Source organism: Diceros bicornis, chromosome 6 (genome assembly GCF_020826845.1).
Source record: "Diceros bicornis minor isolate mBicDic1 chromosome 6, mDicBic1.mat.cur, whole genome shotgun sequence".
In the NCBI taxonomy this organism is placed as follows: Eukaryota; Metazoa; Chordata; class Mammalia; order Perissodactyla; family Rhinocerotidae; genus Diceros; species Diceros bicornis.
Genome location: NC_080745.1, coordinates 7,783,921 through 7,796,708, shown reverse-complemented (window position 1 = coordinate 7,796,708; position 12,788 = coordinate 7,783,921). Strand labels below are relative to the sequence as shown.

Here is a 12,788-nt window from a genome sequence, read left to right as displayed (position 1 = left end):
GATTGGCTTTTGTCTTGTAGTGAGCAGATGGTGCCCTTTGTGTGGTAACATGTATGTATGTGTGTTTCCAGAGTTTATTCAGTTCTCTTGGTCTATTTGTTTATTCTTGTCCAATTCCATACTGTCTACAGTACTATAATTTTCTAAATGTCTTGATAATAGTAATGTACTGTAAATTCTCCAATGGTGAATTTATAGATTGTGAGGAGAATTGAGAACTTTAAGATATTCAGTTTCCAAATAATAAAAATGGTGCATTCTTCCATTTATTTAGGTCTTCTTGAACTTTTATCAATTATGTTTTGTGTTTTTTAATGTTGAAATGTGACATAACTTTGTTAGATTTAATCCTAGACATTTATTTTCTTCTAGAATGCATTTTAAAAATGTAACCTTTTATATTTCAGGTTTTTAAAAATTTCTGGTATATAGATTATACTTTGTTTTGTTTTATGTTTACATTGTATTAAGTGATCTTGCTACATTCATGTATTAATTCTATTAATTTTCCTGCATATTTTTGTGGATTCATTATGATAAAATCATGTCGTCTGCTGATAATGATAGTCTTATTTCTTCCTTTTACTTCCAATGCCTCTTACATATTTCTCTAGCTGTACTGCAGCAGTCAGGATCTCTAGTGCAAAGCTGAATAAACATAGTTGAACAAGCATTCTTTTCTGATTCCTGATATCAAGGAATTTTTCTAATAATGGTAATTTTTTTAAAGCTTTTTTTCAAGCTACAATATTCACTGTAGGTCATGGTCTGGATGAAAAAAGACAACCTGATAAATTCAGATGGAAGTGGAAACTGGTTTAGAAAGCACATTTGCAGCACATCTCAAAATTTAAGAGTGCAATTTCAGACCTTATGTGCATAGATAGGCACTGCATTAATATTGATGATAAACATCAATGGCAATGGTTAATTAAAAGAAATATGTTGATGTGATGAATAATATACAATTACTAAGATGAATGAAGTGGACCCATAACTCCTACATGGATAACTTTAATATATGGTTTCATTTATTTATTTATTTATTTATTGCTGAGGAAGATTGTCACTGAGCTAACATCTGTGCCAATCTTCCTCTATTTTGTATGTGGGACGCCACCATAGCATGGCTTGATGAGTGGGTGCAGTTCCTCGCCTGGGATCCGAACCTGTGAACCTCAGGCCACTGAAGTAGAGCACATGAACTTAACCACTATGCCACCAGGCCAGCCCCAATATATTGTTACATTTATTTTTAAATTAATTATAGAGTTTGGGAAATATTTCTATAAAAAATGAATAACAAATATTCTCTTGGATTTTTTCCATTCTCTCTTGCTATCTCTGCTTCTCTGTGTCTGTCTGTCTTCCTCTCTCACACACAGACAAACACACACACACACATATGCACAGTGAAAAGTAGCGAGTTTACCCCTTGTAAATCGGAAGTGAAAGAAATGGGTGGACTCACTTTTATTGTGCATCCTCTAATATTAAAATGCTTTTTCTATAAATTTAAAATAATTTTGAAATAAAAATCTTAACTCTTAAAAATTAATACATCAAAGGAAGGTAATGGAAAACATATTATTTATCTTTCAAATCTTTAAATTTAGTTCTCCTTCTAAAACAAATCCTAATTATGTTATGAAGTAAAGCCAGTAGTATTTTCTGACTTCAACTCCAATTGTGTAAATTTAGTGGAAATTCCCTCTAGATTTTGACATGGGCAGTCTCAGTATTTCTGCTTTTGCTCTGAACTTTCATTATCTTCTGTAACTTATCAGGCTAAGTGTTAAAGGCAGGATGGATGACATAATTCTAGCTGCTTTAGCCAGAAACAATTTTAAAGTTAAGTCCATTCATGTGTTTTCCAGATTTCCTTTTAACTGTATATATTGCCCTAGTGTTTGTTTCAAATTTGGAAGAGGACTTTAATGTGCAAATGATAAAATTCAAACATGTATTAAGACCCATGTATTATGATATGATGACAAGCTATAGATGACTAATAGATTACCTCTACTAACTAACCCCCAAGAGGGTATTTTGAAGCCTCTATTGGAGAATAGGCAGGCAATGGATGTGTAGTTAACTTCAAGACCTCATTTTTGTTGATTAGAGCTTCCAAGCTTCAGTTCAACCCCCATAAGTGTGGCTGTAATAGTGGCGAACTTTCTTCTGCCACTGATTCTGGAGGGCAGTCAAAGATTTGACTGGGGGGCTCTATATAAGAAACTCAGCTCCCTCTCTCTGTCCTGGGAATACCACGCCTGCTGCTGCTCATGGACATCTCTCACATGCAGATAAATCTGCCCCTGGATCTTGGAATTTTTACATAATACTTTCTTAATTTTAGTTGGTGAGTGATATATCCATATTTCTAAATCTGACCCTTAGGCTTAGAAATTTAGTATCATCATCTTTAGTTACCTAACTAAACCTCAGTATCCTCATGGGTGGTCATTTTGTAGTTTTTTTTTCTTTTTCCTCTTTATCACTTGGAAGCTGCTGATAGTCACTTTGTAGTCACTTTGCATTTAGACGTTTTATCAAGCTAAGTGATTGCCAAGCAGCATTTAGCACTAAACAGTTTCTGTTGTCAAACCTTACTGAATATCTGAACTATATTACCCTATCATATGGTATCTGTAGCAAAAATAACAGTTGAAATTAATTATATTGGTTTTAAACCCCCATCATAAATGTTTGAAGTCTTCTACTCTTTTTAACAGTGACTTGTTACACAGGCTAATAATATGAAGGGATTTTGGTCTTTCCTTTTCTTTTTCCTTTTTCTTTTGGGATAAGTTATTGACACTCCAGATATTAACTTTCTGGAACTCTGAACTTTCTGGAACCCTTTTCTACACCTCAGAGAAACTCTCTCTCCTGAACTATTGCTTCTCTAGTTTTTCATTTAATCCAACAGTCTCTTAGCCTATAGCTATTTATTTTCCACTAGGGTCTCTATGTGGTAACTTATTTGGAAAGCTATTAAGAATTCAAGTGCACTATTTTATGAAGTTACCTGCCTTCATTCTTTTATTAACTTCTCTGGTCACCTTTTACCAGTCAGAGAGGCACAACTTTTTTTTTATAAAATGGAATTAAGCTATACTTATTCATCACACGTGTAAAACTATAATTCTATGTATTTTCTGGAACTGAGAAGTTACAGAAGCAGACAGACCAAACAGAATTTGGGGAAAACAAACAAAACCAAATAACAACATCAACATGTCAGGAAAATAGAAACACAGAAATTTAACAGGACCTCAGCCAGGAAAGTGTTTTCCCCTGCGTCGTGATGATCGGGAGGGTTTCACTGGGGAGAGCATATTGCTGGATTAGAGGGAACAAAAGCCACTGAAAGGAAAAGGCGTTGGTGATGAAATTCTCTCCACTCCCTTGCATAGCTGGCTGAGAATCTGTGGAAAACTGTCATCCCTAATTTCCATTAAAATACTCGTGAAATTTTCCAGAGAATATAAAAGTCTAAAGAAGTAATTTTAGTGGATAACGATTACTGAGGTTATTCCTGATCCTGGATTTAACAGAGTTAAGGGTGGGGATAAGATCCAATGAGCCCCTTTGCATTCTCTTTGTGGGCTTTGATGTAGTACTGTAAGTGGAAACAGACCAGAGGTTGATTTTCCAAATTATTTTATGTTAATTATAGAATTATTTAACATAACAATAAATTCACAATTTATCATCATCTAGTCTGTCTAGATTAACTAGTAATATGCACACAGATTTCTTTGTGGAAAGGATTAAAGCCCACGGAACATTGACCATAAAGATCTATTATTTGAGGCTGCTTAGGCAAGAAACTGGATCTTTGAGCACTAGGAGAGCAGAGGGGCAACCAACATCCCTGACATGGAGCCATGAAGGCTCTTCCTTGTGGAGAAATCCTCTTCTGTGATTGCTTTTTCCTCAGAAGAGTTGCTGCTCACACCATGGTGTGATTAGTTATATATACATTGATGGGTCCTGACATGTTTATCTTGTTGTGATATGTTGGCTCTGCTACCCCAACCTACATGACAGTACATTTTACAAATGTGCAAACTAGACAACCCATTCATGTTGACACTGATAACATGGTGTTGGTAGTATGCTATGGCTGTAATAGAGCCTTAATTCAGATATGCATATTCTCCCCTCCGTATTTATGGGGATAAGATGTAAACATTGTAGGAAAAGTATCGGAAAGTAGGAAGAGTATGAAGTTAGACTCAAATATATCAATTTCAAATCCTAGCTTTGCCTCTTACCAGATCTTTCACTTTGGTATATAAAGTAATCTATTTAATCCAAATTTCCTTATCTGTAAAATGAAGATTTTCCCCTAGATTATATTTATTAAAAGATATTTATCTTCACTGACTTTCACATAGTACTGGTATATATGAATGCTATTCCCCTTCCTGAGCTGATTCCAAGATACAAGAGAAACAAAAAGAGTAAGTATTACTGGATTTTATTTCCACCCTGTCTTTATTCAATTGTTTTGAAGCCGACTTAGAATTAATACTCCATAAGTCTATGGAGATAGAACGGGGAAATCTTAAAAGTTCTTCTAAATCCACCAACATAGTTCAAAAGAAATCCACATGTCACCCGAGGTCCACAGCCCATGTTGTTTTGATAATTTATGAACATTGCCTTATGTTCTTTTTTCTAGAGATATAATTCATATACCACAAAATTCACCATTTTAAAGTATACAATTCAGTGGGTTTTATTATATTCACAAAGTTGTGCAAGCATCATAACTATTTAATTCCAGAACATTTTTAGCAACCCAGAAAGAATCCACATACTCATTAGCAGCCACTCCTCATTCCCTCCTTCTCCAGCCCTTAGCAACTACTAATGTACTTACTGTCTCCATTGGTTTGTCTACCCTGGACATTTCATGTACATGGAATCATAAACGTGGTCTTTTGAGACTAGATTCTTTCACCTAGCATGTTTTCAAGATTGATCCATTTGTAGCATGGAACAATACAAAATTCCTTTTTATGGCAGAATAATCTTCCATTGCATAGATATACTACATTTTGTTTGTCCATTCAACAGTTGGTGGACATTTGAATTGTTTCCATCTTTTGGCTATTATGAGTATATTATGCTGTGAATATTCATTATACAAGTTTTGTAGATATATATTTTCAATTCTCTTGAATATATGGTGACTTTATGTTTAACTTTTTGAGGAACTGACAAAATTTTTTTCTGTGCTGTATCATTTTAGATTCCCACTACCAACGTATGAAGGTTTCAATTTCTCCACATCTTCCTCAACATTTGATCTCCACTTTATTATAGTCATTAAAATGAGTGTGAAATGGTATCACATTGAAATTTTGAATTGTATTTCCTGCCTAACGATGTTGAGCACCTTTACATGTGATTATTGGCCACTTGTATATCTCTTTTGGAGAAATATCTATTCAAATTATTTGCCCAGTTTTTAATTGGATTGTCTTTTTGCTGTTCTGTTGTAAGAGTTCTTTATATATTCTGTAAATATTTTCTCTCCTTCTGTGGATTGTCTTTTCAACTTTTTGATAGTGTCCATTGATGAGCAAAAATTTTTAATTTTCATGAATTCCAATTTGTCTATTTTTTTGTTGTTGTTTGGTTACTTGTGGTTTGAGATACCACTGCCTAATCCAAGGTCAAAGTATTTACCCCTATGATATCTTCTCAGAGTTTTTGAGTCTTAGCTCTTATGTATTGGTCTTTGGTCCATTTTGAGTTAATTTTTTTTATATGGTATGACGTTGGTGTTTATCTTCTTTGAATGTGGATATCTTGTTGTCCCAGCACCATTTGTTGAAAAAACTATTTTTGTTTTTACCCATTGAATGGTTTTGGCACCCTTGTTGAAAATCAATTGGCATAGTTGTATGGGTTTATTTCTGGATTCTTATTTCTATTGCATTGATCTATATGTCTATCCTTATTCCGATACCACACATATATTTTTTAAAGGGAAAAAATTCAACCCATAACACATCTCTCTAGTGAATTCTTATTTTCAGTTATTGTTCTTTTCAACTCCAGAATTTCTGTTTTCCTCTTGTTCTCCTCCTCTTGCTCCCCCTTCTCTTCTTCCTCTTCCTCTTCCTCTGTCTCCTCCTCCTTCTCCACCTTCTTCTATTTCTATCACTTCATTGCTTTCTCTATTTGGTGAGACATCATCCTCACACTTTCCATTGCTTCTTTGGACATCAATTCCTTTAGCTCTTTGAACACATTAAAATAGCTGATTGAATCTTTGTCTAGTAAATACAATGTCTGGGCTTTCTTCAGAGAAAGTTTGATTAATTGTTTTTTGTCTAGTTTGTGGGCTATACTTTCTTGTTTCCCTGCGTGTCTCATTTTTGTTGTTGTTGAATAAACAAAGCAAATGGAAATTTTAAATAATTGCAACTCTCGAAATCAGATATTCCTCCTCCCCAGGGTTTGTTGTTTTGCTGCTTGTTGCAGTTGATGTTGTTGTCTTTAACTGAACACCTTGTATTAATTAACTCTGTAAAATCTGTATTTGTCTTATATGGCCACTGAAGTCTGTATTTAATTAGCTTAGTGGACAACTAATGATTGGAGAGAGATTTCTTAAATCGTAGAACTAAGAAGGCTCTTGTGTTTGCCAAGAGGTTCTGTGTGCATGTTGGGGCATACCTTCAGCACTTGGCAGTTGCAAAGTCTGCGTTAGTCTGCTCTTCCTACTTGTGCAGATCCTCAGGGTTAACCAGAGTGAGAGTGTAGGGCCTTCTCAGTTTTCAAGGCTGCCACAGATCTGGGGAGTGGAGGAACTCCCCAGAGTGCAAAGCTCACTGTTCTTACCGAGATTCAGCTCTTTTTCTTGAATAAATGCTCCCCAAGTGCTGCAAACCTTTGGTCAATTTCCAGAGTTCTGGAAAAGTTGATTCTAACAATCTTTGAGTTCTTATGGTGGAGTACATTTTCAGAGGTTCTTACTCTGCCATTTTCACTGATATCACTCTCTTATGTCCTTAGGCTCTCAGGTTCACTTCTCGTTTGTTGTTTTGGAATCTACAGGACCCTTAATGTTTTCCACTGCTGTTCCGTTCTGTCTCCTCTGTACCAACACAGATGTGGCTTTCACTCAGTTTCTTTTCTTGCACATGTTTGCACACACACCACTCACACTAGCTGTGGCAGATTTGGTTTTCCACGGAGAAAATCCTGTGATGGAGATTAACATACAGGATATTAATTCAGGAGCGCCTCTGAGCTCAATACCCATGGAAGGGAGGAAAAGGATGTAGGCTTGAACAGAGGTAGAAGTTGAGCTGTGATGTACTCTTAACAAAGGTCTTGGCACAATCTGTAGCTATGATGGTCTTTCAGAGTTGTTCTGTATTATGGCAAGTGGGCTGGGACTTTATACCCTTGCACTGAATAGTCATAGATGCAGGCTACCCATGACTTTGGGCAAGGCATCTGCAAAGTCCCTTTTGCCATGTAAGGTAACATATTCACAGTTTCTGGAGATTAAGATGCAGTCATTTTTCAGAAGACATTATTCTACCTACAACACAACCTACCAATATATCTTTTGTGAATTGCATATTTATGAACCTGCAAATTTCCCATTTTTCTCTTGGTTTGACAGTCTCTTTCTTACTGATTATAGGAGATTCTTATTCACAGGTCCCCATTGTTATCCAAATTAAATCCATTACTAAGATATGTTATACGTTAAATTTTTGGAAGCAGACCCTATTTAATTAAGGGAGAAAAATAATAATGCAGTATAACACCATGAAAAATTTTTCCCAAATACCACTAAAACACTTTTATGCATTCACTTGACAATTCATGAAACATATATGCATAACATAACCTATTTTAAAAGTAATTACCTAATTATCTAACAACTAATGAACTCATTAATGTGCACTTTTGCGTATAGTATACAAATGCACTGAAAAATATCAAATATGAATTATATTTTTCTTCTACTATGCTTAATGTTTATTAACAAGTGCTATAATATAAACTAACAATAAAATATCACGTTAAAGAGACATAAAGAATGCTAATAATATTAGCAAAAGGAAATCATAAAATAACTTACCTATTTAAGAGACACCTGAATGGAGTTTGGTAGTTAGTGAAGGAGACAGATACAATAGATACTTGCTTTTTGGTGCTTGGTGAAGGCATGGAAGAGTGCACTGGTGAAAGAGTGAGCAACACAGAAAATATATAACATTCTTCCCTGTCCACATCTGCAGCTAGGGAACTGGTAGACATCCTTCTCTTCTTGTCACTCAAGAGCCTGGAAATGGATGGCTGTGAATCACTGGCTGAGTGATATCACTCTCTCCTTTACCGTAATCTCATTGATTCTGGACTTGGAGCAACTCTAATCATGTCTATCACCATATAAATCTTTTGCAGGTGTTTTAGCCTCACTAATTTATCAGTGGCACCATGGATTTTTTATTTTATTTTTCTTTCTTTCACATTTTTATTTTAGTATGGCATACACAAGTCATAAGTTTACAGCTTAATGAATTAGCAAAAAATAAATGCAGTTGTGTTTTTATCAATCATGCATAGAAATAGAATATTACCCTACTTCAGAGGCCCCTCTCAGACTCTTCCTACTTTCTAGCCCCCTCCTATCCTAAAATATCCACATCTACTCCCCTGACTTCTTCCACATTATTTTTGCCTGATCATACACACACACACACACACACACACACACAATATTACACAGTACATATTATCTTATGTGTATTATAGTTATGTATTGCTACTGACATATTACCTCAAAACTTAGTAGTTTAAATTAAGACCAATAATTTTATGATCTCTCATGCTTTCTCTGGATCAGGAATTGGGGAAAGGCTTGGCTGGGTGGTTTGGGCTTGGAGTCTCTCAAGAAATTGTAGTGTCTTGGTTCTGCCCTGAGTCATCCTTCCCTGTCCGTAAGAAGTTGCCTGTGATTTCAACAGAATATTCTTGTTAGTTTGCCTTCTACCTCTAGTAGTTTGATGATCTAAAGGCCTGCCATAAGCCCTGCTTTCCTTTGGACTGTCTTTTTTCCTTTAGTCCAAGCTGGTAGTGTTTTCACTAGTACAATTCTCTGAAAATTCTGTGGATATCTATGACTATTAATAGAGTACACTCAATTAGACAAAAGCCAGGTCCACAAATCTCTTTCAGAGAGGACCTTCTCTATCTAGAGCTCTATGTGAGACTGATGATGGACCATGTCCTTAAGATTATTAGAAGTTCTATTGCTTAATATTTAGAGTCTTGAGGCACTTTCTGAAGATTCTCAGACAGCCTTTTGTCTGTGTGAAGAGTTCTATGAGACTGTACCTTAGGTCTTTCAGAGATCTTGACAAAAGAGCTCAGTCTCACCCTGGGTTTGATCCTAGCTCAGAAGTCATTTCTTAATTTAAGAACCCTTTGCTAGCTAAAAAATAATAATAATAGTTCTGGCACCTTTATATTTCCTTCTAATTTCACTTGGGAAGTGAATAATTTATTCTTTAGACCACCTCTCTCATCTCTTATTTTATTGTAGGCATCAAGAAGAAGCCAGACAGAGCCCTCAGAACTCTGCCAGGAACCTTCTTAACTAGATTATCCAGTTCATTCAGAAAGTTTTCTATTTTTAATGATACCATGAGAAAGTTTAGTTTTGTTAAACTTTATACCCCTACATAAAATAGATCTCCTTTCCTCTAGCTTCCTGGAATATTTAGCTGAGTTTCTTTTTGTGACCTACCTTGGAAGTCAGGTATTGTCACCTCTGCCATCTTTTAGTGTTGACAGAAAAATGTAAAGCCTGCACAGATTCAAGGTACTTGAACTAGACTCCACTTCTTGGTGGAGGAAAGGCAAGGCTCTAGAAGAGCATGTGATACTAAAAATATTGTTACAGTCAACTTTAGAAAATACAACCTTCGAGAATGTATTTCTTTCACTACATATTCAGTTTGTGAAATTTTTGTAAGTTGCAGCATGTAGCAAGTAGCTCGTTCATTTTCATTGCCGCATAACATTTTATTTCATGATACACTGCTATTATGTTAACCACTACAACTACTGATGTACCTTTAGGCTGATCCCAGTTTGGAGCTATTATTAATAACACTGGTATAAAATTTTTGCATGTCTTTATGAGTACAATGTACGCATTTCTCTCAGACATACGCACAAGAACTGCTTGGTATGTATATATTTATTTTTATAGATAATACAAAGAGTTTTCCACAGTAATTTACTCAATTTGCATTCCATTAGTGTATGAAAGTCATTCATTTCCTTTTTAACGTCTTTTCTAAATGAGTTATTATTGTTAGTGGGTATATTAATTCCAGCATTTTAATCTGCTTCTCTTCAATTAAAAAATTTTTTTAAATTCATACACATTGCAAATCACTTTATTTTTCTGTTACACATTTCTGTGAATTTTGCCAAATGCATAGTCATATAACTATTGCTACAATCAGGCTATTGCATAGAACAGGATATACTTCCACAATTTCCCTTGTGCTTCCCCTTTAGAGTCAACTCCTTCCCCCTCCCCAACCTCTGGCAACCACCGATCTCTCCTTCTTCCCTATAGCTTTGCCTTTTCTGGAATGTCATTTAAATTGAGTCATACAGTATGTAACCTTGAAGTCTGGGTCTTCCACTTAGCTTACTGAGTTTGAGATTTGTCCATGTTGTTGTGTGCGTCAGCAGATCATTCCTTTCCGTCTCTGAGCAGCGTTTCATTGTATGGATGGACCACAGTTTATCCACATACTCAGTGAAGGATGTTCGCGTACTTTCCAGTATTGGGTGATTGTGAAGAATGCTGCCATAAAAATTTCCATATGTGTTTTTGTGAAAACAAATTTTCATTTTTCTAAGGTAAACAAACATCTAAGAGTACAAGTAGTGAATTGTATGGTAAAAATGTTTAACTTTGAAATTGTCAAATTTTTTCTACACTGACTGTACCATTCTTCATTCCCACCAGCAAAAAATAAGACTTCCAGGAGCTCAGTATCATCACTAGCAGTTAATATTGTCTGTTTTTATAATAATAATTATTATAATTATTATATAATATTGTATAATGCTATAATATTATTATGATTATTATCATTGTTGCTGCTGTTATTGATACAGCCATTTGTTACATGTGTGTAATGGCATATCACTATGGATAAAATTTGCATTTCTCTAGTGAGTGATTACGCTGATCTTTTTATATTCTGTGTGCCATCCATGTATCTTCTTTTGTAAGTCTTTATATTAATATTATGTCTTTTGTAACAATATATAATATTGTTCAAATATTTTGCCCATATTTTAATTTGCTTGTTTGTTTTCTCGTGACTAAGTTTTGAGAGTTCTTTAAATATTCCATACATGTCTTTTTTGGGATATATCATTTGCCAATATTTTCTCACAGACTATAACTTGGCTTTTTATCTTCTTACCAATGTCTTCACAGAGCAAAATATTTCATTTTGATGAAGTCCAAGGAGTGTTTTTCTCCCATGGGTTGTGCTTTCCATGTCAACTTTATTTTTTGTGGTACGCAGAATAATGATGCCCAAAAATGTCCATGTCCTAATCCCTGGAACCAGTGAATATGTTACTCCACATGGTAAAAGGGACTTTGTAGATGTGACTAAATTAAGGGCTTTAAGATGGGAAAATATCCCGGATTATCTGTGTGGGTCCCATCTCATTACACGAGCCCTTAAAATCGAATAACCCTTCCTGGTTGTGGTGCTCAGAGGAAACTGTGACGACCATGGAAGAATGAGCAGAGACTCTCTCATGCAATATTGTTGGTTTTGAAGATGGAGGAATGGAACCATGAGTCAAGCAATGCAGGTGGCCTCTAGAAGCTGGAAAAGGCAAGGAAACCAATTCCCCCCTAGAGCCTCCAGAAAGGGAATACAGAACTGCTAACACCTTGGTTTTAACCCAGTGAGATCCAAGTTGGACTTCTGAGTTATAGAACTGTGAGATAATCAATTTGTGTTGTTTAAAACCACTAACTTTGTGGTAGTTTGTTTTATCAGTAGAGAAAATGAATATACTTAAATCATTACAGCTTTTCTCAGAGCATAGTAATGTGCATTCAACCTAGAAGATAATCATGGAAAGTGATCTTTGGATTTTTACAGAACAAATATTAAATTCATTGTTTATTACCTATTCTTTTGGGAAAATTATTAATGTCATGAGTTTTAATTCTGCAGTTTAAAAAAATATGAATGATAATTCCAAATAATATTTTAGATATGTAGATTAAATTTAGGTTAAAATGTCTACAATCCTGCCTGCCACAAAATGGATAATCAAAAAATGTCTCTTACCTTTGCATATCCTTTCTCCTGTTTCATTCACTATTTTACAGTATTATTGAAGACTTATTGACTACCTGTAATATGGAATTTTGTAAAGTCATTGATAATTGTAGCTCCAAGATCCCCCATAGGTCACACCTTTCATTTTACAGATAAGGAAACGGGTCCAATGCCGAGAAGTAGTTTGAACAAAATCTCCTAGCTTTTAAACAGCAAACTTAAGATTAAAAACTGCTTCTTTTGTTGGATGTATTCATCTGATCTTTACAGAATATTATTCTTTCTATGGCTTGCACTTATTGAAGACTGGTTAAAAAAATGACATCCACTGCATTTGTACTATTGGCACAATAATGATATCTCACATTTATTGCACATTTGTAACATTCTATGAAGTGCTTT

At 35.0% G+C, this 12,788-nt stretch overlaps 1 long non-coding RNA gene across 1 annotated transcript in view; it reads left to right on the top strand.

The window, feature by feature from the left end:
- Positions 1 to 11,601, top strand: part of LOC131406922 (uncharacterized) — a 132,989-nt gene extending 121,388 nt beyond the window's left edge. Inside the window, exon 3 of the long non-coding RNA XR_009220400.1 lies at positions 11,519 to 11,601. This is a non-coding gene — a long non-coding RNA (uncharacterized LOC131406922). The remainder of the gene's footprint in view (positions 1 to 11,518) is intronic.
- The last annotated feature ends 1,187 nt before the right edge of the window (positions 11,602 to 12,788 follow it).